The sequence below is a fragment of the Vombatus ursinus genome, unplaced genomic scaffold, assembly GCF_900497805.2.
Source record: "Vombatus ursinus unplaced genomic scaffold, bare-nosed wombat genome assembly UNPS02014812.1, whole genome shotgun sequence".
In the NCBI taxonomy this organism is placed as follows: domain Eukaryota; kingdom Metazoa; phylum Chordata; class Mammalia; order Diprotodontia; family Vombatidae; genus Vombatus; species Vombatus ursinus.
Window position 1 is genome coordinate 34,055,801 of NW_020954590.1, and position 27,334 is coordinate 34,083,134.

General features: G+C 36.0%; 1 protein-coding gene and 1 pseudogene across 1 annotated transcript in view; both read left to right on the top strand.

Moving 5' to 3' along the window:
• Positions 1-27,334, top strand: part of LOC114053935 (RNA-binding Raly-like protein) — a 382,357-nt gene that overhangs the window by 297,473 nt on the left and 57,550 nt on the right. The window lies entirely within an intron of this gene.
• Positions 19,033-19,658, top strand: LOC114053792 (annotated as a pseudogene).

The window sequence follows — 27,334 nt, forward strand, 5'->3', positions numbered from 1 at the left end:
CTGCTGAGAAAAATATCTTTAATGTGACAAAGAAGAAGAAAGAGCTGACAAAAAATATTCCCAAATTTTCCAAGGTACCTTTACATAGAAAGCCAAGGCCTACATTTTAAGACATAAAGCCATTGTCTAACCACTTTATATTACCCCAATACCCCTTATCATCTGAGGAAAAGGTAAAATAGAACTAGAACCATCCCTCACCCTAAAAGTGATTTAACCACTGTTTGGTTGTGGCAATGGGCACTGCAGAGATCCAGTTATGGGCAGGATACCAACCATCAACCAATTCAACACTCAGCTGTCAAAGTTATCTTGCTTAAGCACAGATTGGACAGTGTCATCCTCCTCCACTCCCCGGTCAATAAAATTCAGTTGTTCCCTATTAACTCCAGGATCAAATATAAAATCCTCTGTTTGGCATTCAAAATCCTTCATGACTTGACCCCCTCCTACTTTTTAAGTCTTCTTACACCTCCCTCCCTCCCCATTACCACCACAACCGCTTACTTTTCAATCCATGGTCACAGCATTTTTGCCATTTTTCATACCGGAAGTGCCATCATCAGAGAGACATTTTTGCTGCTTATCCCACATACCTAGACTACTCTGCCTCCTCATCTCTACCACCTAGCTTCCCTAGCTTCCTTCAAATCTCAACTAAAATTCAACCTTCTATGAGAAACTTTTCCTAATCTCCCTTACTGCTAGTACCTTTCCTCTGTCAGTTAACTCCAATTTATCCTAGTATAGCTTGTTAGTACATAGTTGTTTCCATGTCACTTCCTTGATTAGGCTGTGAATTCCTTAAGAGCAGGGACTATCTTTTGCCTTTCTCTGTAGCTCCAGAGATGAGCATAGTGCCTGGCTTATAGTGGGTGCTTAATAAATGTTTACCGACTGACTGTCTGACTGAATTCAATATCAACAACAGAAAAAAGGGAAGAAGGAAGGAAGGAAGGAAGGAGGAAAGGAAGGAGGGAAAAGAAAAAAGAAAAGTTCATTGCCTTCTAGGAACTTGTCATCTAAGAATAAGGTGATATATAAATAAGACTTTAAAATATGAAAAGAATAAAAAATATGTTCAGGATAAAAGGAGGGTCAAGAAAAAGTGTTCTAAGAAAATTGGAAGATAGAGTATTGTAGGATCTCAGATGTAAAGGGAGATCATCTGAGATAAGCTTTAGATGAGGAAACAATCATAAAGAAGTTGATTGATTTACTCAATTACATAGGATGCAAGGAATAGCAGGGAGTTCCATCCCAGGTCTTCTGACTGTAACCCACTTGTCTTTGATCTACACCATGACATTCAGTTGAAGAAGCAAGGACAGAGAGATTCATGGATGAGGTGCACCAAAACCGGGCTTTGATAATAATGGTTGAGATTTGTATAGTGCTTTAAAGATTACAAAGCACTTTTATACAGGAAGTATCACTTGATTACCAACAATAACTGTTTAAGTAGATAATACAAATATTATTATCCTCAATTTATTAATAGGGTAATTCAGTTTTACAGAGTATAAATGATTTGTCTATCATCATATAGCTAATACAAAAGCAATATTCAAAAGTAGCTATGCCCAGGCCAAATTTCTTAAGGCTTTGAGAGAAAAGAAGAGAAAAACTCATCACCTAAAGGGCAATGGAGAGACAGATGGTAGCAGTTGTGAGAAGGCTGCATCATGTAACCCAAGGGTCAACAAACTACAACAGGTGGCTAAATATTGCCCACCACCTATTATATGGCCTGAGAACCATGCAAGGTTTTTACATTTTTAAATACAGTAATGGCTTGTGGCCATAAAAAACAGGAGAGAGGTACAGGATTTGCCCTACTGGCTATAGTTTGCTGACCCCTGAGGTAACCAATGAGAAATTCTAAAGAACAGGAAAGACATTATCAAGGAATTGTTGACAGTAAAAGAATATGGGCTGGAACAAAGGGTGACAGGTAGGCAGACAGACTCACAATGTCAGAAAAAAATGAGAAAGGCCTTCAGCATGTGTGTATAGACAGTGTGTAGTGAACTTTGGGAGAAAATAAATGAATCATACAGGACAAGCAGACTTGGATGGATTGTGAACTGCATCATTGAAGAAAACTCCCAATTTAATGAGATCAAAGATCCATTTGAATATGTATTTTAGTGAAAGATAGATTAGAAAGAGGGGATATTAGTTAAAAGGCTTTATCATTCATGTAATAGATAATGAGTCCCTGAGCTAGGGGGAGTGGAGGGATGTAGAAAACTAAATGCATAGGAGGAGATAAATGTAAAGGATAAAATAGAGATAAAATTAACAGGGCATGAAAACTGATTGGATGTAGGGCTTAAATAAAAGGAAGAGTAAAGAAAATGCTCAGGTTTCAAGCTCAAATAAGAATGGATAGTGCCGCCATCAGTAGAAATGGGACAGATAGGGAGGATGGAGAAGTTTTAAGGAAAAGATGATAAGTTAATTTTCGGGCATTGTAAGCTTCAGGTGCCAGGGTTGGCTGTGGCAAAGTTCATCAGTATCATCCCCTCTCGTATGCACTGGAAAGTATCTCACAATGTAGCCTAAAATTCCAGGAACTTTATTCCCTGACATTTTGACTCTGTTGACTCCTACCACATTTATTCTGAACTTTGCCTTTCTTCTTTCATTCAATAATCAGTTTCCTCATCAGAGAAAACAGAAGTAAAGTAAGAGTTGATTATTTCTACCTCCTCTCCATTACCCTTTACCAGATCATCCTGTCCACATGGAGCAACAGTCACATCCTTATTTGATCATCCTCTACTTAACAGTTTAACTTTTAAAAAAAATTAACGCCTTTTGGTTGTCTTTACCATTTTTCCCATCCTCAGCTAATTTTGAGATTGAATGCTTCTGATACTATTCTTATAAGGACCAACCTTGCTCTCTTGTATTCATTCCATTTGCCAGCAAGAGCTTGTAACTTCTATACTTGTTTCTAAAAATTTAAATTGGTTGATGCATACCCATCAGTCTCATGATTACTCATTTTCTTCCTAGTATCTCTCTTTGATCTTCAGAATTTCATTCCAGTGAGCATCTCACCCCTCACATGTTAGCATCTCCAATGAAAGTTTAGGTACTGAGAACCTAATTAACCTACTGTGAGACCCAGAAACTTGTTTTCCCCAAATCTGCAGTATATATCAGACTATGCCAGCCTTCATTACCTTTCATATTATAAAATCTAATGTAAAATCATTTTTTGCCTGTTCCCCTCCGAAGTTCCATCATTTCTATTTCGGCAACTCTCTGTTGGTTATATTCAAGTCAAAAAAGCAGTTCCCTTGTCAAGTCCTCCTATCTTTTGAAGGATGAAATTATTCTGTTAAAGCTATCTTGACTTTGATTTTGTCTTTTTAATCCTAATCCATAGCCAGAGTAAGTAAGTATGTGACAAATGTTTCATGAACTAAATTGAATGGAATCAGGGCAAACCAAAAATGTGTTAACTTCCCAGCTTTTAGTTAAAAAAGAAATTAAGTGGATATCTGCATTATTGAAGTGTCCCCATCACTACTATATTATACTTCCATGCAAGGCTTATGATTAGAAGCTTAGAATTTCAAATTAGAAGGGAAAACATCAGAAACCATTTAATCCAAGCCATAATCAAGCAAGAATTTCTTATAAAGGAAATATAGAGGTATAGAGGGACCTGGATGGTCCAGTGTATAGAGAACTGGGCCTAGAATAAGGAAGACCTGACTTCAAATCCAGCCTCAAACGCTTACCAGCTATGTGACCCTAGGCAAGTCACTTGACCTCTTTTTGCCTCAGTTTTCTCATATGTAAAATGGGAGTCATGATAATTCCTATCTCCCAGATGTGTTGTGAGGATCAAATCAGGTAACATGTGAAAAGCATGGTTACTAGCACATAGTGGCTGCATAATAAGTATTAGTTTCCTCCTATCCTTTGTGAAGCATACTTGAGAAGTCTTTATTTAACTTTTGCTTAAAGACTTCTCATAAAAGGAAACCCACTACCTCTTAGGCATCATGCTACTTCTCTAAATTTCAGAAACTTGTTCTTTACATCCAGCTCCAATCTGTCACCCTGTAACTTATAACCATTCTTTCAAGTTCTGCCTTCTGGAGACAAGCAGAACAAGTCTAATTATAATCGGGCTAAAAACTGTACCTTTGATTTCACTGATTTGGAGAACTTCTGGGCAAGGAAACTCCCCTATACTAATGTATAGCGGCCCTGTCTCTGCAGTATAGTCTTAGGGAGGTAGAAAACTGAGAGTGTTGGTGACTTGCCCAGGGTCATCCAGCCAGTATGTGTCAGAGGTAGAATTTGAATACAAGTCTTCCTGGCTCTGAGACTAGGTCTTTATCAACTGTGCCATGTTCCCTCTCAGTAATAACAGCTGCCATTATTATAGCATTTTCAGTTTTGCAAGATGATTTATATAGTTTGTCTCATTTTGACCTCACAACAAGCCTGTGGGGTAGTTACCACAGGTATTACTATATTTATTTTTCAGATAAGGAAACTGAGTCTCAGTGACCTCCAGTGACTTTCTTATACCTTTAGCTACTATTAGACTCAGGATTCAAACCCTTTTGGTTCCCATTATTAGCTATGTTACTAAATGTTAACTCCCATAACTACATTTGGAGGAAAACCATTTTAAGTATGTAAAAATGTTTTTTTTAGACCAATTTGTTTTCAAATCTATGGAATAATTTAAAAATTACAATCAGACTCCTTAGAATGTAAATTATAATGTAATAATTTTGACCATTTTACCTTTATTGGGTTTCTGTCTGAGAATTTTTGTTTAATAACATAATAAACTATACAGTATTGTTATAATCCTCCTTTAAATCTTTATATCATAACTGCTTTTCATACTGTAATTAAACTACATTATGTCTTTCTTGAAAACTGAATATATAGTTAAGAAAAGTTATCCTTTCTAAAATTGTTTAGTTTTTTATTTAAATGAGTTAGAACCTGTTGAAAATAAGGGAGAAACAAAAAGTAAAATTTAGCATTTCAAAGTAGGTGGTAAAACATATTGCAGAGAGAGGCTTTCCAGAGGTGAGTCTCTTATAAAAACCTGGTATGAATAATGGGGTGTGAGGTCATAGGATCATTGACCTAGAGTTGCAAAGAACCTTTAGGTCATCTAGGACAACCTGCTCATTTTTCAGATGAGGAAATTGAGGCCTTCAGAGCCAAAGTGACTGACTCTGTCACACCAAGAGTAAGTGCAGAATTTGAACTCAAGTTGTCTGCCTCCAAATCCAGTGTGCTTTCTACTACACCAAGGTGCCTGTCCTCACATGCTTTATGTGAGAGGATGGTATTTTATTATATTTATTATAATTTATACTCACTTATGACAAACAGAACAAACTCATTCTTTAAAAACCCAACTTATAGAACCTAGAAAATATCACAAAGGAAAATTGGGCAGTAAAACCCACCAAACCAGACCACAAGGTTATTGTTTTTATCACTTCTTCAATTTGAAGTTTGGAATGTTAGAAGACGTAGAAAGATATGGAATGTGAACAGCAGGCCAGGTAAATCTTTATCACTATTGGGATGTGAGATAACTGTGTTGTGATCTCTTTGCTGGAAATGAGGCACTTATCACAATGATTGACAAGAATATGTTTGCCCAGAGATTAACAATCTAAACAATTGTATTTTAAACTGAAAATTGGGAAAGGATGGGACGGGGGAACATTAGCCACATCGCATTATATATGGACTCTAGAGGGCATCTCATGTGTTACATTGAAAAAACACAGTGGAAGAGGTGTTTACTAATTAACAGAAGAAAATAAATGTAAAGAAAATTAGCAACTCATATGAACATAGGAAGATGTGTATGTTGATTCATAAAGTATAAATAATACAGTGAATTTGAAAATGGCAATAAGATGAAGGGAAGAGATTAAGTATTTATTATGTGCCTACTATATACCAGGCAGTCAACTAGATAGCTCAGTGGATAAAACACTGGGCTCGCAATCAGGAAGACTTATCATCCTGAGTTCAAATCTGACCTCATACACTGACTAGTTATTTAACCATGGCTTGACTCTGTTTGCCTCAGTTTCTTATCTGTAAAGTGAACTAGAAAAGGAAACAGCAAACTACTCTAGTATCTCTGCCAAGAAAAGTCCAGATGGGGTCACAGAGTCAGACACAACTGAAATGACTGAACAACAAAAAAACCATTTTACAGTTCAGGAAACTGAGGCAGACATAGTCACTTTCCCAAGGTCACATAGTTAGTAAGCATCTGAGGCTGGATGTGAATTCAGGTCTTCCTGACTCCAGACCTAATGCTCTATCCACCAGACCACCTAGCTACCCAAAATGTAATGCAGTCAGGTAAATATGACCTCATAGTCATTACAAAGACTTAGTGGAATGGGCCTCATGACTGGAGTATGACAATTAAAAAAAATCCCTTGATCAAATGACACATCTATTAGAAGAGGTGACAAAAAAGCATTATATATTAAAATTAATCATTGAATGGAATTCCCTGAAATAGAAGGAATAAAGAATAGTGGATAATGTTTGGATGAGGAAAAAAGGAGAAAAATAGAAGTAATATTACAGTTGAAATATGCCACTTAGTGTCCATCTAGTTGAAGGAAATTAGTAAAGATCACCAAAATGATACAAAGGCTTGATACAATGAAAATAATAGTTTACATATGCATAGTGCTTCAAGGTTTACAAAGTGATTTCCTTGTAATTATGGAAAACTTCAATTACTTGGAGCTCTTCCATAAAGACCATTCCATTCAAAGCCAGACAGTTGATGAATTCTTAAATTAGCTTGTTGATAATGTTATCTCTCACATAGTAAAAGGAATATTGAAGAGAATTGTTACTCTAGGCCTAATTCTGGTCAATAAGAAGGAACTAATTGGTGACATGGAAATAATGAGAACTTAATAATATAACCACATCATCACTGAATTCCTGATAGTCAAGAGGGGATGCTGAACATCACTATATATTTATACAACATTTTAGGAAATCAAATTTCAAAGAATTAAAAGGAAAAGATCCATATGTCCTGAGTCTCTAAAGAGGGAGATAACTCAAGAAGAATCAGGGCCTGTCAGAAATGGAATTTGTCTAATACAAGTATGAGTTATTCTAATAAAGAAAAAAGAAGAAGGTTTTTAGGCAGACTGATGTGGTTTCCTAAAGGAGCTCTTTAATCAGTTCAGATTTTAAAAGCATGTGAACAAAAATGGAAGTAGGAGCACATAATCAATGGAAAATACAAAAGAGTATTGTGGGCCTATGAGAGTAATACCAGGAAGGCTAATCCTTATTCTGAGCTGAGACAAAGGAAAACACGAAGGTCAAAAAAAAAAAGGGCTTATTTAGCTATGAGTAAAATGAAGAAATACTTTCTGAATGATAATTAAGTTAGATTAGTAACTTATTGACTGACTGGACATAACGTCTTGATTGATGTCAATCTGGAGGGATGTCTGTAGTGGCATGATGCCCTTATTTCTGTTCTGGTCACCATTTTATAAGTATTTGATAGTTAAATGTAACAAGATGATAGACTGAAAGAGCTAGAAGAATACCTAGAGATAATATAATCCAGGATCCATGCCATCATTTTACAGATAAGGAAATTGTGAGTCAAGTGAACCCAAGTGATTTACCCAATGTCATACAATCAATAAATGTTATCATGAGAACTTCAAACAAAATGTTCAGAGTTTAAAACCGGTGTTCTCTGCTCTGCAGAACATGTATCACAGTAGAGGTGTCAAACTTAAGTGCAGCCCAAACCAGATTAAAATATAATTGGGAAATATTTAATAAATAAAATAGAGCTTCCTTAGAGGTATCTAAAATGGAATGAACTGACTTTTGAGAAGACCACCTTGTACTCATTTCCTCATCTGTAAATTAAATAGGTTGTGCCAGATGATACTTTGAATTATCATGAAATGATGGGCATCCATGATTACTTGGGTGGCCACTGAAGGTTTCTAAACAGGACAATGAGATGGTTAAAGTATGGAGGTTGTGTGTGGGGGTGGGCATCAGTTAGAAGTTTTACAGTCATAACTGTCTAGGGGTCAGGACAAGGGTAGTGACAGTGGGAACAAGTAGAAACTGACAAATAGAAAAGACATCATTGAAGATAAATTTGCATGAGAGTTACTGATTAAATAACTTGGAAATTTCTTACATGGCAAGTTGATAAGATGATAGAAGCATTGCCTAGAAACTATAATCTGGAAGTTCAGTAATATCAAGCACAAATGAGATGTTCCAGTGGAAAGGTAACCTGAAGCTATGAATGTGTACATCTGACAGCAAAGAATTAATTACATATTGGCCAAGCCTAGAGGAGAAATGTGAAAACATATCAACTTTCTGCATCTCTCCTACAGAAAGGAAGAAAGGATGCTAAGGCAATCTTCTCCACCTAAAAATTTACTTTTGTTTTTCCAAGCAGAGACGCTGCTACCTTAAAATTAATGATTCCTTTAAGAAATTCACTTGTTCATTTTTTTCCTTTGGTTTTCTTCAGGCTACTTCTCTGGATACTACACAAAATTTCTGGAGCACTATTTTTTTTAATCTAAAGTGATTATTCTTTCAGGCCTAATGCCGCAACTGTAATTTTAATTTATCAATCTGCCACTCAGTAAAATGCTGGAGAAACATTTGAAAGCTTAAACCCATCGTTTATTTCTTCACCTGTCAATGATACCCTTCTGCACTTGTCAAAATCATTTAAACTGCACAATGATGACATGTACAATATCACCAATAAATTAGTTAATCAATCGTGTGTGTACATTTTGACAGTAGTATCTTGAATGCAAGGGCTTCTGAATGCATTTTTAAGAAGTGGGAACTCATTACTCTTGAGTGAGAAAGATGTTGTAAAGCCAAAGAGAGAGTGCCTTTTACAATCTGTACAATTAAAAGATGCCATGGGAGATGAAGATTCTGGTTCAGACGGGAAATGGTTTTCATTTCTTCACTTGAATATCCTCCCCTGGGAAAAATAAGTAATTGCAGATTACATTAGGCAGAAATATAGCTTAACATAGAGGAAAGTAAAGACACAGAACCATTACCTAGATTTATTTAGGTTCTTTCTGTAAGTGAAGCAGCAGTGCAGGGCTTCATTTCTAATGGCTTATCAAGGCGGCACTACAAGGGCTTTCACTACTGTCTGTTTTACAGCTTTATAATAAAGCGCCACATTAAGGCAAATGTTGCAATTTGCATAGAGAATTGTCATGATGGGTTGAAAAAGACATTATAAATCATAGGCAATCTAAATGTTAAAATAGGGCCCAAAGTTTTGTTTAATAAGCACTTTAAGGCAACTCAGAATATTTGTAAATTCTCCCACATCTGGTCTTTAAATAGATGCAGCTATATAACAAATCTGGAACATATTAGTGATTTGCCAGTTCAATGTAGTATTTGATCCACTCCCCTGCATTTTAAGTAAAATCATGTTGCATGTGGCAACCTTTGCATATACGTTAAATGTAGGTATTTAATAAATGTTTGTTAAGTGAATGAATGAATGAAAAGAATCTTCTGCCCTGCGGGCATTTACAAATATTTCTCTCTCGTATATAAGAAGTTCACAATCTAGTAGTGCAAAAAAAATCTATCTGACAATAACATCCACACAAGAAACTAAAAACACTAGAAATGTACATGGATAACTCTAGTACCACTGCTCCCTTTCTTTCAGGAGTGTTTTAATAGGTCAAGAAATTTGAATAGAGACAAGAGAAACTTCTCTCCAAAGCAGATTCCACTCCCAATGTCAAACCAAATTGGAAAGATTTGGTGTAATGTCATTGATGCACAGTATATTTATGGAATGAATGAATATGATTGAACTGAAATTTGTATCCTTAAAGATTATACTAGAAATGTATCATTACAGATAGTGTTATTAATTCGTATTGAAATCCTATGTTAGCCCCAACATGTTTTTAAATTAGCTTTGTAAATAATGACTTTGTAATTGTGAGAAGCAAAATATGCTGAATGAATAACAAAGCATTCTTATTTCCCTTATATTTATCCCTCATTAGGAGAGGGGAGGTTGGTTAATCATTTTTTTATGACCTAAAAATGTAACTGTATTTATTTTCAAGATTACTTTATATTTATCTACATGAATTAATTTTTAGTTTAATTCTCATAAATCTATAGAGATAAGTGCTATTATTGAAACAGTGATCTATCTGAGTTAGGAGACTAAGGTTCAGGTTATGTGAGAATGATCACAGGTAAATCCACAATTAAATTAATCAAAGAGGTAAGGGGAGAGACCTCTCTTAGTCAAGCACCAGGATTCAAATGTCAGAATCTGCCAAGCAGATGTAAGTGTCAGAGAAGGGGAGCAGAAGTAGGGAGAGGGGAGGAACTGGATGGGAAGGAGTGGAATAATAAAGGGTAGTTTTGGTGTCATGGGTGTATTTTAGCTCAAAGGTAGCACAGTGTATCTCTGGGAAAAGAAAGTTATCCAATCCTAGAAAGAATAGGAGCTTTTGTTTCAAATCAGAAAGTATTCAGACAACATTACTTTATGTTAGCATTAAGGGCTAAGGAATTTCTTCCTGGCATCTACATCTTTTTTAATATCTTCAAGATTTTTGGCCAAGTTCAGAATTTCATAGTTCTCAGCCAGATACAGCCCAACTACTTTGCTGAACATAAATCCAAGCAAAAAGCTCTTTGCACCTCTGTTTATTCATTTGTAAAATCGGAGTAATAACAATCAGTGTTGTTGCAAGAAAAACACTTAGAAAATTTTAGAAATGTAAGCTACTATTATCTAAAAATACGTTTTCAGTTGAATCCTAACTTTTTAGTATGAAGGAATGCTTTGTATTTATGAGACCTTTTTCAAATGGTCTAAAATAGTGTTTGCTCTTGTATTATTCAATAAATCCTTACATATTACTGTGAAATGTAGACTAGGTATTAGTTCTGTTTTCTGTGAAAACTGAGGTTAAGACATAAAAATAGAAATGAGACCAAAAACTTTTTCTTAAAGGAAAAACCTTAGGCTCCCTCCACCCTAGTGATTTAAAGTCTATATATCCTGCACTAGTCAAAATCATTTGAACTGCATTCCTTATATACTTCTGAATAATAACCCCATTATTCAGGAAAATCATTATTCATATAAAAATGTTATTTATTGGTTTCAACATTGTGGCATCCATATTTGCATTATAAAAACTTCTGACAAGAGTTTCAAAACCCTCGCTACACAATGAAATACAACTCATCCAAACTCTGAAAGGTTAATCTTTTTTCATCAGTTACAAAATTTAGCCTTTTGACTAATTTTAATTACGTATTCAAAGTACAAAATATTTTCCAATTCATAAAGATTTTCTATTTAGTTCTCCAGGGCAATTTTGTGATCATAGTCTAATCAATATCTTCCAGAAGTAGGAAATATTAACCAATGTCATTAAAGTCGTGCATCACTCATTACTAAAGAGTTTTCTAAAGAAAAATACTATTGACCATTGGGAAAAGTTTCTAATTCACTTACCGTGGTAACTAAGGTAAAAATCAGAAGAAAAAATACAATGTTATTTTACATGTTGATGACAAAACAGGGCTCCAAATATTTGACTTTAAAAAAAAAATCCCTTGTTACTTATTTACCCAATGAAGTTGGAAACACATTGTATTCAAAGTCTTTGTCTCCAGTAAATATCTGTATGTTCCCTCTGGAAAAATGATATCATCATACCTGCAGATTTGCCTTCTATCATATGTGATTTTCTGTTGTTGAAATGTGTTAGTCTTTTTTTCTTGACTTTGCGAAAAGCATATATAATTATAAACATTTAACAAGATTTTTCTACTAAGATATGAACTAAGACAAATTCAGCATTCATAAAGTCAAAGATTTAAAGCTGGAAGGGACATCAGAAATCATCTAGTCCAATCCCCTCATTTTACAGATGTGGAAAGTTCCCAAAATGTGAAGTAACTACTCCAAAGTCATACAGGTAACAAATAACAGCTATAGGATTTGAACCCTGGTCTTCTGTCTTCAAATCTAACACTTTAAAGCACTGGATCACAGTTTTCTGTGGGAAAGATATTGCAAAAGGAAAACTCAGATTTCAGCCAAGGAATAAACAGCAATATCATTAATTTAAAAGCCTAATAAATTTTATTTTCCTAAGAGTGTTTCAGTAGCAGGATGATAGTACTTAAGTACCAAAATGGAATACTTAAAATTTTGAAAGTGTTTTTTTTTTCTTATTTAACAAATAGAAAGGTGGCCAATATGTGGGTAGCTGGGATCATGAAAATAGACAAGTCAACAGAAAACTTATTTCAGTTAAATTCAACTAAATATTCATTAAGTGCTTCCTATATGTAATGCATTATTCATGATAGTACATTGGGACTTGTCATGATTGAATTTTATCAAAAGGGTAAATTTTGGCAGATCTCCAAGCAAGATAAGATTCATTAGCAGAGGCATGGTACATATTGATAAATGGAACCATGACTTGCCCACATTTATTTCAAAGATTCCAAGCAAGAGGACATTTCCACTTGCATAGGTTTTTGGTAGTACAGAATAAAGAACAGAGCAGGGTAGATGACATCATGGAATTAAGGGCAAAATGATTGGTTAGAGAGCTGAGATGCAAAGAACATGATTGGTTAGAAGTTTGGTGATGGAGGCTAACAACAGCCTTCCCTTCTTCTCTCATGAGACTAAGAAAGTGTTCATTGTCTGAGCACAGGTCCGAGATGGTGGCCCAGACTTTTGGACAGCAAAAGAGAAGTTTGTGGAGTAAAGATATCAGGCCCAGACTCTTTTGCTTTCTCACACATTCCCCAAGGTGAGTCAAATTCCTTGAGGCAGGAGAACTGGATTTTTAAATTTAACCCCTTACAGGCCGACTGTACTCTGAACTACAACAAACAATGACAGGACAAAAGCAGTTACAGGGCAAAATCAATTACTTGTAAAAAGGATCAAATAGAAAATTATAAAGAATCAATCTTAATCTTCTCAGACTACAAACATAAAGCCACCCCTGATTTCCAAGAGCTTATTGTTTACTGGCAATACTAGAAGGGATAATCATTAAAATATATTCAAATTAATACAAAGTAGCTCCCAGAAAAAGAGAGTGCTAGTAATTGAGGGTGGGGGTGGGGATCAGGAGAAATTTCATGGAGGAGGTGCTACCCAAGCTGTATTTTGTAGGAAGTTTGGGATTCTGTGAATAAATTGAAAGGGGGGTTCATTCTAGTAATGGATCACTTATATAAAGGCATGAGGATAGGAGTTTGAATGAAATTGGAGTTTTCTGATTATCCATAGTGGCAAGCTCCTTTTCTCTAAGCACCCTCAATAATCGCATGGCCAAGTACAAACATTTGCCACATTTTCCCAAAATGAAATGGACTACCTCAATGAAGGTTTCTCCCTTCACTGAACACCTTCCATCAGAGGTTAGTTGACACTTGCCAAAGATGTTGTAAAAGGTATTCTTAGTCAGATGAGCTATATCATTTCTGATATCCCTTATACCACCAAGATTCTATGGTTTGAATTCATTCATTCCCTTACCTTTAATCACTACGGTTTTCTTTGAGACTCTTAATAGCATTGAAACTTTTGTATGACATAAATGTGATCATGTGCCTTCTCCCCACTTTTCACTGGGATGTGTATCTGTACTTCTGATACCTAGATGGCATACAAATCTTCTTTGTTTATATGTGTAAATATATGTTCTGAAGATCCTCATCTCAACTCCCACTTACCCTGATGAGAGATTCCCCTAAGCAAATCAACCCATCAGAATTCTAAGATTACTACTCTTAAGGAGTTGGGATGGCTTTCTAGAATGCCATCAACTTGAGCCCCCAGTGGTGTACTTCCCCTCCAAGGTTATTACTTGAGAATAATTTGAGCAAGTCAGTCTTAAGATGCTTTTAGAAAAATATTTTTACTAAGGTGGTACAATGAGAACAGTTGATACAAAACACCCCCATTTCCCCCAAGGAAAAAGTCTGTGTCATATAGAAAAGTTACATACAGTATTCTGGGAAATGTTTTCTAATTTGGAGATTAACCTGCCAGTGTTACTATAAGTCAAAGGACTGTAAGTCCTCTGTAAACTGTAAAGTGTAAGTCCAGTTCCATTTCATCGTCTGCTTCCTTCCATGCCTTTACCTAAGAGGTCTCCTTCTAGAACTGACTCTTCACCTATGCTTCATAGAATGAATTCTTGGCTTAGAAAGCATACATGCCAAAGGGACAATTAGAGTTCTTTTCTTCCATTTAAAGCATGCTTGAGAAATTCCCCTTAGACATGTTTAGTGTCTTTGCTAGGCTCCTTGTGGAGCCATGAATCCATGTTGAATCTGTCCTAGGCTCTTAATGCAAACACTGGCATCAATTGATCCAAAGATATCACTTGAACACCGATGGGAAGATGGAAAATCCAAAATCCTCCATGCCATTCTTGGTCCTCCTATGGCCAAAGAGACCTGGTCAAGGCCTAAACAAAGGCTTCTCCTCCCTCTCCCTAAGGTGATTCATCCTGAGGCCGGGGGGACGGGGGTTCCTTGGAAAGCCACACTTGCTCCAACCTCTCAATTGCCTCTGGTTTTAACTATGTTAATAATTTATAGATGACCCCAGGGTCATGAACAAATTTCCTCAGCCTATCTGAATATTATTCTTTATTTTTGTACAACAGTTCTTGTAATGAAATTCCAAAAAGACCTTTATCACTTATTCTAACCCTTATGATTGCAGCATGTTCTCACCTAGTTAAGATTAAGGCTAAAATGGGATGTGTTGGTTAGACTACATCTTTATATAAACTTGGGCAATTATCTGGATATTGCAAGAGAAGACAAAAAAGCATGTTTGAGTAAAATATACATAGATTAACTCTAGTCTTTGCTTCAGTCTACTGATAATAGTATTCTACACTGACCCTACACAAAAGAGGGGAATTACATAAATATGCAATTTTAAAATAGAGAACTATATAGTAGACAAATTAGTGATCATGGAAATAATGATTTGTACAATGTTCTGTGGCTTTTCTAGTTGTAATATTTGCCCAATTTGAATTAATCCATCATTCCTCTATGGAGAGGTGCCCCGAATCATGTGAGGTATTAAAAAGTTTTTAAAAAATGAGAGTTACCATAATGTGTTAGCAAGGAAACAGTAGCTAAGCAGGGATTATTTTAATTTTTTGCCACTATGGCAGTATCTTACTGCCAAGGAAATGCTCCTAGTTCATCATCAGTAGCCAGAAGTACAAACTTGGGCCCCAAATAAAGGTTCATATTCTCACTTCTGGCCCCAGCCAGTCAAGACTGAGTTTTCAGTCTTATTCCTATACCTCCAATATAGAATTATCAAATCAAAACTGGGGGCTAAAAAATCTGAGATTACTCCATATGGTAAAAAATAAACCGTATATTTCAGCCATATTTTTCTTCAATAGAGTGTAAATTCCTCCATGGCCAGAAATTGTTTTGTTTTATAAGGCAGGTTGACAGAAAGAATAGTGTTGGACTTGGAGTCAGGAAGACTTGAGTTTGAATACTGTCTCAGATACTTACCAGCTATATAACTTACTTGCCAGTAACCTGGGCAGATCACTTAAGCTCTCCTCACCTCAATTTACCCATCTGTAAAATGAGGATAATAATAGTTCCTACTCAATGAGGATTTTAGGATGAAATGAGATAATTACAGGGTCATAGATCTAAAAAGGACCTCAGAAATCATCTAGTTCCAACTAGTCCAATTTCTTCATTCATAAATGAGGAAACTGAAGTCCAGAGATATGAATTAACTAGCCATAGGTCATAGAGGTATTAAGTAGAAAGTTAGGATTCAAAGTTAGGTCCCATAATCCTAAGTTCAATGCCCTTTCTATTGTGCCATACAGAGCTTTGCAAACCTTAAAGGGCTATACCATTGTTGTTTGTTGTTGTTGTCCTCATCATTGTTGTTGTCATTATTATGGAAACTTTAAATCCCCAGCTCTTCAAAAAAGTGTGCATAGTAAATGCTTAATAAATGATTGCCACATTGAGTTGAATTACCCTATATGTTCCCTATTTCAATGTAGATTAATAGACACTTCTAGAGAATATCAAGAAGTGAAAATTTTTGATTTTCAGATAATATTCCAGATGAGTTTGTATTGCAAAGGACTGCAAATTTTCTGAACCATCGTGTTGACAAATCTTCCCTGTGAAGAATTGGTTTAGAAAATGTTTCCTTCATATTTCATAATCTTTTCCTCATGTTGAATGAGAAAGAATATTAAATAGTGCTTGAAGTTATTAAAGTCATTTGAATTGCTTTTGTTCTATTATATTTAATTATTATATTATAGTTTAATATATTTATCATATTTGACTTCATTTATACAGATACAGAATACATATGTAATATAGGTACTCAAGTTAAAAATGGATTTATCTAGTATATAAATGGTGAGGAACGGACTATAATACTTATGTGACCATGTATTTACAAAGGCACACAATCCCTCAGGGTCCCCTGTAACTGTGTGTCTTCTTGAAACTCTTAAGTGATGTTTTCATAGCATTGCTACTTTCTATATGATATGTAGAAATGAAAGTCCTAGAAATGCCTGACTCTGACAGAAGTGGGATAATATTCCCTCTCCCACCTCTGACTTGGAATTATGGTCTACACTTCTGGAATCCAGATGAGATATAAATATGCTATCTTTTCTCAAGGGAGCTTACAGAATATAAAAAAAATGAAGATAAAATAGATTCAGTAAAAAAAAAAAAAGAAAATGTATTGTATGTGGTAGTTATAACTAGAGTAGTAGGCTATGATAATGGAAGGAAAGACTTTTGAAAGTGAGCTAATGCAAAGAAAGATCAAATATTTTCCCCATTAATCAACCAGTATCCAGCATTTATTAAGTGCCCACTATGTACTAGGCACTGTGCTGGGTACTGGGAGAAAAATGCAAAAACTGAAACAACACCTACTCTCAAGGAACTCATACTAATGAAAGAGCTTCTAAGAATGTATGTGTGTAAAAAGTTTCAGTTATGAATTCCAAGACAACAGTATTACCTAGCTCTATGTCTTATACACAGTAAGCATTTAATAAGTATTGAGTGAATGAAAAGCAGCATAGTGTAGTGGAATTTGTACTATAAATCAGGAGACCTAAATTTGAATCCTGACTCCAACATTTACTACATGACCACAGGCAGTCACAATATCAGCCTCAATTTCTTCATCTATAAATGAGAATTACAATACCATATTACTTCACATGGTTGTTGTGGAGAAGTGTTTTCTAAACTTTAAAGGGCTATATAAATAACATTACTGCTACTGAACGAATTAATGACTAAATAAATTAACTAAGATATGCAAATGTCTATTGGAAATAAAATTTTAATAGAAAGACATTAAGTATGGGAAATGATACCATCTTAGATATATGATGCCATCTCCAGGAAGTGCTTGCTTTAGAAAAGATGATTTATGTGAGTTGAAATGAGTAGGTTATATATAGCTTTAGTGTCCCTGGTCTGCTCTGACTAAAATTTTTCAAAGTATCCCTTTTCAGCTCCATACCATGGCTTGTGATGGCGGGTCAGAAAGATTTGTTAAATATTATTTGCCTCTATACGGTTACCAGGAGCTAGGTATCATAGGGAAATTGAGTAAGAACTTAGAATTTTGAAATGATATTGATAGACTTTTTGAAGACGCTAAATATTATAGACTAATGAGCAATAAAGGAATCATAAATAAGTTAAACCCTATACACTTGTGCAGTAGAATGGTAAAATTAGTATATAATAACTTAGGTTTTATTTTTAGAAGTGTCTTTCCAATTGGAATCTGCAAAATTATTTTTTGTAAGTTAGGAAACTCATAAATTAAAAATGAGATGGGTTGAAACTTCAAAGAAACCAGGGGGAAAGATGTAAAGGAAGCAGATTCGGCAGTATCAGACCTGAAACTATATCATGAGGTAAGAGCATTGTTGAAGTGTAAAATGGATAATTTTGATTACTTCAAATTAAAATATTCTTCTATAAATAAAACCTATGCAGCCAAGAATAGAATTAATGCAAAAAAATTAAGAAAAAACTTTCATAGACAATCTCTGAAACAGGATGTTTCCAACAGGGTTGGAATATTTGCTGTGGGGTAGGAAATGATGTGCTAGTTAATTTAGAAAAATATGGAAAGACTTGGACTTATGAAGGAAGATGCTATCCATCTTCAGAAAAACAGATGAAAAGTGGAAATAAGTATAATATGGTCTTACATATACATATGTATGAGTGTATATATGTGTATGTTTATAGATATCTATGTATATGTATACCCATGCTTAATTGTAGCCTTTTCTGGGGTGGGGTAGAGTAGGGGGAGGGAAGAGGAAAAATAAAGTAAAAAGTGCTCAGTAAAGAACAAAAGAAAACCAATAAGGAAACAACGAAAATCTAGACTTTCTTGAAATGAAAATTTATTGTTTTATATTGAATCCTCTCATGTTCTGCTATATACATGACATTTTTTTCTTTTCTCATTTTTGTATGTAAGTTTAAAATTAAAATGATTTTAAAAAAAGAAAATGAGCTAGATTTGTTGAGGAATAACAGAAAGTGGCACTGTGTCTCAGTTGAAGCAAATCTTTGGCCTACATGTATGTATGTGCATTTATATGTATGTTATAACTGTGACACATGGATCAGCACAGTGTTCAAAGAACTGAAAATGAATATCACACAAAGGGCATTGGAGAGGCACATGATAGGCAAGAGCAGACTACATCGTATCATAATAAAAACACTGAATAACAGGTGTTATCTTAAAAAAAGAAAAAAAAGGTGTGAAATTTGGGCTAAAAAGAGGGTAGCCTTTTCTCTGTCCTGCTGCTCGAGGAGCCCACTGCCCCCTTGAATGACACTGTAACCATCAGAACCAGAAAGTTCATGACAAACAGACTTCTTCAGCATAAAGAGATGGTTATAGATGCCCTTCATCCTGGAAAGGCCACAGTGCCCAAGACTGAAATTTGAGAAAAACTGGCCAAGATGTACAAGACAACTCCAGTCGTCATTTTTGTCTTTGGATTCAGAACCCATTTTGGTGGTGGCAAAACAACAGGTTTTGGCATGATTTATGATTCCTTTGACTATGCAAAGAAAAATGAACCAAGGCACAGACTTGCAAGGCATGGCCTGTATGAGAAGAAAAAGACATCAAGAAAACAACAAAAGGAACTCAAGAACAGAATGAAGAAAATCAGGGGTACTGCAAAGGCAAATGTTGGTCTGGCAAAAAGAAGTAATAAAAGGCACTGTGGATGGTGTTTCTCCATGAAGATAATTTTTCATCGGAGCATAAATAAACTATATAAAAACTTTAAAAAAAATCAAAGAGAAGATTAACTAGTCATTGGTAAGGTAGTGAAATGACAGGTAAACAGCCTGAGTGTTTTACTTGTATCATTTCAGTATCAGCAGAAAGCAAAGGACTCAAGAAGATTGAGCGGACCTCAAATGGTAAATTTATGACAGGAAACTGATAAGAGAAACAAAGAATAAATAACTAAAAAGCATTTATTGAACACATTATTTGTGAAGCATCATGCTAAATGCTTGGAAATACAAACACAAAAGTGAGATAGTCCCTGTCCTCAAAGAGTTTACATTCTAATGGGGGAGACAATGTACATAGGATAGTAGTGGTCAAATAACGGTATTTTGGTCTAGGAAATAATAAGGATGGCTAAAGGATCCATTGAAAAGTCAATTGTCATGCCCTTTCCAGAAACAATGGTGGTATTGATTTGATTAGCATTCCCAGAACAAGGGGTAGAAGGGAGTCTATATACATGGATGCATGCCTGCAGGGTAGATAGGCATGGATGGCTTGTAGTCTATGTCTTTGGAAAGAGTATGATCCAAACTGATGAGATAAAAGATCCTTTGAAGTGCTGTTATATATGCATGTATGTATGAGGGGAGGATGTTGATCAAGTCAATCAACAATTTTGTGTCACATAAAGAACAAATTACCAAAGCACTCCACTGATAATTTTATCATGTGGGAACATCTTTTGTGAGCCAATCAACCAATCAGTCAATGGCACTAACCTAATGTCGCTCCCAGAAAATATGATGAAAATATGTAAAAGCAAGATGAATATGAATAAGGTGTACAAATTGTTATATGACCCACATCCAGGAACCTAAAAGTATTCAGTGAAATTCAAAAGAGGTAACTTTTAGGAAAATGAAAGTATCACTTTACATAATGTGTAATTAAAATGTGAAGAACATTACCTTAAAAGCGATACAGGTTAAAAGTAGAAATGGCTTAAAAGCGAATTTAGATAAACTGATGTATATATAGAAGTACATAAAGATTCATTAAGAAAAATTAGGAATTGGGAGGGGCATATTTCTAACCTTTTGAATGAGGAATTTAGGGTATATTTCTAGATTTTTCAAAAAAAACTTGCAGAACTTATTCACCCTGCCCCCCAAAACCAATACAAGTAGAATATTTAGTTTCCCTAAATATTTAAGAAATCCATATTGGATCATTAAAGGATATAAGATTTAAATCATAGGGGATACATACCCATTCTTTGAGGCTAGAACTAAAAAGAAAAGCTGTGTGCTCTGTATGAATTGAACTAAAAATGTCTGTCTACATGTCCTTTCCTGCCATTGTCAGATATATACCACTGGGATGGAAAGATGGTAACCCCAATCCAATATCACAATTCTTAATTGTTTTTAACATGGCTAGGAAAGAAACATTTATTAAGTGCTTATTAAATTCCAGACATAAAATTCTGGGGATACAAATACAAGCTCAAAGAAAGACATTCCCTGTCCCCAAAGAGCTTAGATTCTAATGGCAGGGTGGAGACAACACACAAAAGAGAAAAATGGAGATGAGGAGAGAAAAGAATGAGGAGGGAAAAGGGAAAGAAGATACTCACCCTGGGATATGATGTAGAAGTTCAGAAAGTCAGAATCGGGGTCAAGAGGGAAATGAAGATTGTCCAGTAGAAACCCCTTCCCAAAATTGAGGTCCTGGTAGGAACTCACCAATGAGAGAACAGGATGACACAGTGGACAGATATTGTAGGTTGAGAAGTCTGAAGGGGTGGATAGATGTTTGAGGATGAAGAGACCCCAGGCACTGAGGAAATATTTAGGGTGAAACTACAACTGAGGCATGGTGGCCAAGTTGGGAGCCAGAAGCAGTGCCATGAGGGGAGTGGAGACTGGACAACCTGAACCTGTCCCCAAAATGAAGGTCCCAAGAGGAACTCACCAATGGGAGAAAGGGGCAAGATGGTGGACATTTGTTCCTAGGTATGAAGACTGAAGGGGCAGATGGATATTCCAGGGTAAGAAGATACTATGGCTATACAGATATTTTGAAAAATAAAGACCAAATAAAATTTAACAGAATAAATGTGTATATGTATGTGAATATATGGCAATGAGATAGGCAGTAAAAAGGTGGTTTGAATATTTGGGGGCCAAAAAGAACTTGAAACAAAGAGAAGAATTGTATTTACTATGAGACTCTGACATGAACCCTCCTGGATTATTTTACTCTAAGCACTTCAGTTTAATAAATAAGGAGGGGGAAAAAGGAAAGAAGAAAAGAGGAGAAAGAGAGATAAACAGATGTAAAAAGTCAGAGAGTCAGACAGAGACAGAGAAAGAAGAGAAAAAGAAAAAGGAGAAAGACTGAAAAAATTGGATTAGTCCAGAGGAAAGAGACAGAAATGATTAATGGAATAGCAAGTTTGATTTGTAAGGAAAAAGCTTAGAGATAAATCTTTATAGATTAGCTAACTGACAAGTAAAGCAAGGACCTGACTAGTATCTGACAGATGTAAATGCAAAGGGAAAAATTTAGAATAGTGCAAGAAGACATGGTCTGGTGGTATCCAGTGAAGTTAGAAAAAAAAAATTTAAACCAAAAAATGCTGTTAGGACTCCATTTTTCTGGAAACATTTAAAGCTAGATTAGGCTAAATATTAGAAGGCAGGCAGGTAGTATGTACCAGCAAACTGTTGGGAAAGGATAAACTAGTTGAAGGAAATATGTGTATAGTGTAGTTTAACTAGATTTTTGCAAAGTTTTTAACAAGATATCTCATATTATTCTTATAGAAAGGATGGAGAGATGTTGACTACACCACAGCATATTTGGAGAATAGTTAGATGGACTAAGATCTGGTGGGATGATGGAACTCAAAGAGTAGTTGTTAATGATTCAATATTTAAGGAGCAGGAAATCTCCATTGTCAAATCTGATGTTGTTTTCTAAGTCCTCATCCTTCTCAACCTGTTTGCTGCATATGATACTGTTGATCACCCTCTCCTCCTTGATAACACTCTCTTTAGGTTTTCATGACACTACTCTTTCTGATTTTTCTGCCTATCTGTCTGAATACTCCTCAGCCTCCTACTGAGTTCGTCATCTATATCAAGCTCCTAACTTTGCATATTCTCCAAGGTTCTATCCTAGACTCTTCTACTCTACTGCCTCTACATTCACCCTTTTGGTGATCTCAAGGGGGGGGGGAGGTGGGAGGGAGAGGGAGGGAGAGAGGGAGAGGGAGAGTTCGACATCTACATATATATGTATGTATATAGATATCCACTTCTAGTCTCTCACCTGAGCTTCAGTCCCACATAACCAATTACCTATTGAACATTTGAAACTGGATGCCTGATGACATCCCAAACTAAACATGTCTGAAACTCAATTCATTATCTTTCCCTTATTCAAACTTCTCTATGTGTGTCAAAGGTACTACCACCCTTCCAGTCCATTATCAATTTCGGCTTTATTCTTTTTTTTTGAGTTTCCCCATGTGTGTGAGGCAGGATTTTCTAAAAATTTTTATTAATTTATTTTGATTTATCAATAATCACTTCCATATGCTTTTGAGTTTAAAAATTTTTCCCCCTTCCTCTCTACCTCCCTCCCCAAAATGACACACAATCTGATATAGGCTATACATATACATTCCTATTGGACCTATTTTCACATTAATGATGTTGTAAGTAAAAATTAGAACCAATAGGAGGAACCACCAGAAGGAGGAAACAAAACTCAACAGAAGAGAAAAAAAACAGCAATTCAAATTCTCTACTTCTTTCTTTGGATGTGGATAGCATTTTCCATCATGAGGCCTTTGGAGATGTCTTAGATCTTTGTATTGCTGGGAAGGGTTAAGTTTATCAATATTAGTCATCACACAATGTGGCTGTTATTGTGTATAACATTCTCTTGGTTCTACTCACTTCACTTGGCATCATACCAGGGTTCAAAGCTGGCCTCAGACCAAACAATTGACACTTACTAGCTGTGTGACCCTGGGCAAGTCACTTAACCCCATTTGCCTAAAAATTGAAAAAAAAAAAAGAAAAGCTTTATCCTTGACTCTCCCTCAGTGCACGTATCAAATCAATTGCCAGAACATTGCCATTTCTTCCTCCATAAACTCTCTTGCATCTTAACACTATTTTCCACTCACAGCTTCTACCTTAATTCAAGTCCTTATCACCTCTCACCTAGATCATTTCAAAGGCCTCTTAATAGTTTCTATTGCTTAAATTTGTGGTACATCATACAAATTACAGCCAGTGATTCTTCTTCTTCTTCTTCTTCTTCTTTTTTTTTTAGTGAGGCAATTGGGGTTAATTGGCTTGCCCAGAGTCACACAGCTAGTGAGTGTTATGTGTCTGAGGCCAGATTTGAACTCAGGTCCTCCTGACTTCAGGGCTGGTGCTCTATCAACTCAGTGATTCTTCTTAAATGCCGATCTGACAGGTGACTTTCCTATTCAACAAAATCTCCAGTGATTTCCTATTGCCTATAGTAATATATATACATATATACACATAATATATAATATATATAATAACTTTTAAAGTCGTTACTTGGCCCTAGCTTATCTTTCCAACTTCATGGGTTTGATTCTCCCTCCTATGCTCTTTAATCCAGCCAAAATGTACTTTCTCTCTGTTCTTCATATATGACACTTCATCTCTGATCTTCAGTCTTTTCATTGACCTTCCCACATACCTGTCCCTCACTTCCAGGTTATAGAGTCCTTCCTTTCCTTTAAGATGACTCTCAAGCACCTTCTTTGGTATGAAGCCTTTCTTGATCACCCCAACTGCTAATGGCTAATGGCCTCCTCTTGAGATACCTTCTATTTAACTGTGTGTTACACACACACACACGCACACACACACACATATGCATATATACAAATACATATACATATATACAAATAGAGAGAAGTATGTTTGTGTGTGTATATATATATACACATAGAGAGGGAGCTGTGCATATGTATGCATATATGTATGTATGTATTTAGACTCAGGACTCACCCTTCCAAATAAGGTTAGATATGCCCTTCCCCAGGTTTGGGATATACCCAAGAAGTTAGAGATGATTCTTTAATTCTATCAACTCAAACCCTTATTCTGGAGTTTTCCCTCCACTGTTACCTGCCAGTGACTAGTGTATCAGTTCAATTTAACCAATTGATATCAATTAGATTTTAGATGAGGCTATCTACTATGAAGATATAGGAAGTACACACATTGCCCCCCTCACAACACTTGGGGAACATACTGTTTCCTATACCACCTTGGTCTCTAGGGTGATAGGTGACACAATGAATAGAATTCTAGGCCTTGAGTCAAGAAGACCTGAGTTCAGTCTGGCCTCAGATATGCACTAGCTGTGTGACCTTGGTTAGGTCACTTAACCTCTATCTATCTCAATTTCCTCAAATGTAAAATCGGGATCATAATAGCACCTGCCTCTGAGGATTGTCATGAGGACCAAATAAGATAACATTTGTTTTTATTTTTTTTTTAATTTTTAGGCAATTGGGATTAAGTGACTTGCCTAGGGTCACACAGCTAGGAAGTGTCAAGTGTTTGGTCTGAGGCTGAATTTGAACTCAGGTCCTCCTGACTGCAGATCCAGTCTTCTATCCACTGCACCACCTAGTTGCCCCCCAAATAAGATAATATTTGTAAAGTGCTTCACAGTGCTTGATGTACAATAGGTGCTTAATAAATACTTTCTTCCTTCCTTACTAGGGAAAGTGAGCTCAGACTTAAAGTCATTTCTGTATATCATTTTTCTCATCAAATTCACCTCCATATGCAGCATAGCTAACAGGTGTATGAGTCTACATCTCTGGGCCAGGCATATCACTTGAGATTTGATTTCTCACAATCTGGCTTGGAGATCAAGCTGGTATGGACACCATCTCTTAGACTTATAAGACTTGTATTATTTGTTCTTCTGACCTTTTGAAAAATCTCACAGGGTCATAGCCATCTTCAATATCCTTCATGTGAAGCAGAGGAAAGAATAGACACAAGAGAGGAAGAGCAAAAATAGGACCTGTGTATAGAGATAAGATCTTAAGCCCTCTCTCCACATTGAGAACTTTCTTCGGTTCTTTCCTCTAAAGCCTTTCTCTCATGCTTTAATATGATGTGTTATAGAAAATAGTTTGAAGACTATTCCAGTGAGGCATAAGCTCTGACAGGTTTTGCTAAACTCTAAATGTTTTGACTGTGTCACTTGACAATAAACTACGCATGTTTATCTTCTGAAAACCAGCCTGGCTTAATTAGGATGTATTCATCACTAGAATGTTGGCCACTGGGGGATGTTTTTCTTTCAGCCACAGCCACTCATGAATATCATCTACTAAGTTTAGAGGGGTTACAGTTGCCATCAGTGGAAAAAATTAATAACCTCTCAGTTCTGCAATCTGTGCAGATCTCATGACTGACTCATCCTCATCCACAGAAGAATGGCCACACTTGTTGTCTCACTGTCACTCACGAGAATTCTACTTCCCTAATCAAGAACTCTGAAATTCTTTTGTCCAATCATAATCTCCTGTCATTCAGTCTCTCCCTATATCTTCCTTCTCCTGAACCTATTCTGTATCCTCAGCCTATTCTCTTCCTTCAGTATCTTCCCAGGCAATCATTCCTGCTCTGCCTTCACTTTCCTTCTTTTACCATTCATACATTGCCAAATGCTCAGCCCTGGATTACTCCCACTACCCACTTCTTTGTTCCTACTCACTTGCTACTATAAAAAGATGGAATGAGGCATGCAATCAAGAAACAGCATTGCAGAGTAGATGAAGAGCTGGAGGACCTGGGTTCAAGTTGTACCTCTAAAATGTCTGTGTAACCATAGGCAAGTGTCTGAACTTGTACTCGACTATAAGTTGCAGAGTAGGTGCTGACCTGCATTTGTAATGGCAACAAGCTGGCACAATGGATGGAGAGCTGGGCCTGGAATCAGGAAGACTGAGTTCAAATCCAGCCTCACACACTTACCAGCTGGGTGACACTGGGCAAGTCACTTAACCTCTGTCTACTTCAGTTTCATCATCTGTAAAATTGCAATACTAATAACACCTATCGCAGATTCTCATAAGGTTCAAATAAGATTATATTTGTAAACTGTTTAACTTAGTGCCTGGCACATAGTAGATGCTTAATAAATATTTGTTTCCATCCTATCTACCTTCCTCATGTGGAATTTCTCTATACCAGTCAAATCACAAGTTCAAAACATATTCCCCTAAGCTTAACTGTGCTCTCACTACAACAAAACCATCCTTTTATTTCTACCTAATTGAATCTCTATCCCACCACAGTGGGACCTGTTCACAACATTTTCACTTCTCAAAACTTCTCCACCATTCCGATCAGGCCATTATTCCATATCTCTCATTCCTTTCTCACTCCTAGAAAAGCTGTCTGAAATCATTACCTTCCCTTCCTCTCCTCTCACTATCTTCTCTATTCTTTACAATCTGGTTTCTGACCCTATCATTCAACTGAAACTTTTACCTATAAAGTTACCATCAATCCAGCTCATAATGTCATTCAGTGCCCTACACAATGTGACTTGTGCTTGGGAGTGTACTGTTGACAGGAATGGGTTTGGATGTAGAGAATAAAAGCAAATAACAATAAGGTATCTTGTGCTAAGTGCCAAATGAATGTTATCACTTACTAAGCATTCCATGGAAGGCAAGATCACTGTGAGCTTAGTCAGAGAGGAATATGGAATATCAGTTGGGCACTGAATGAAAGTCAGGATAAGGTGGGACATGGACAATGGCAGGTATAGATTCAGGCATGTGTGTGGCATGTT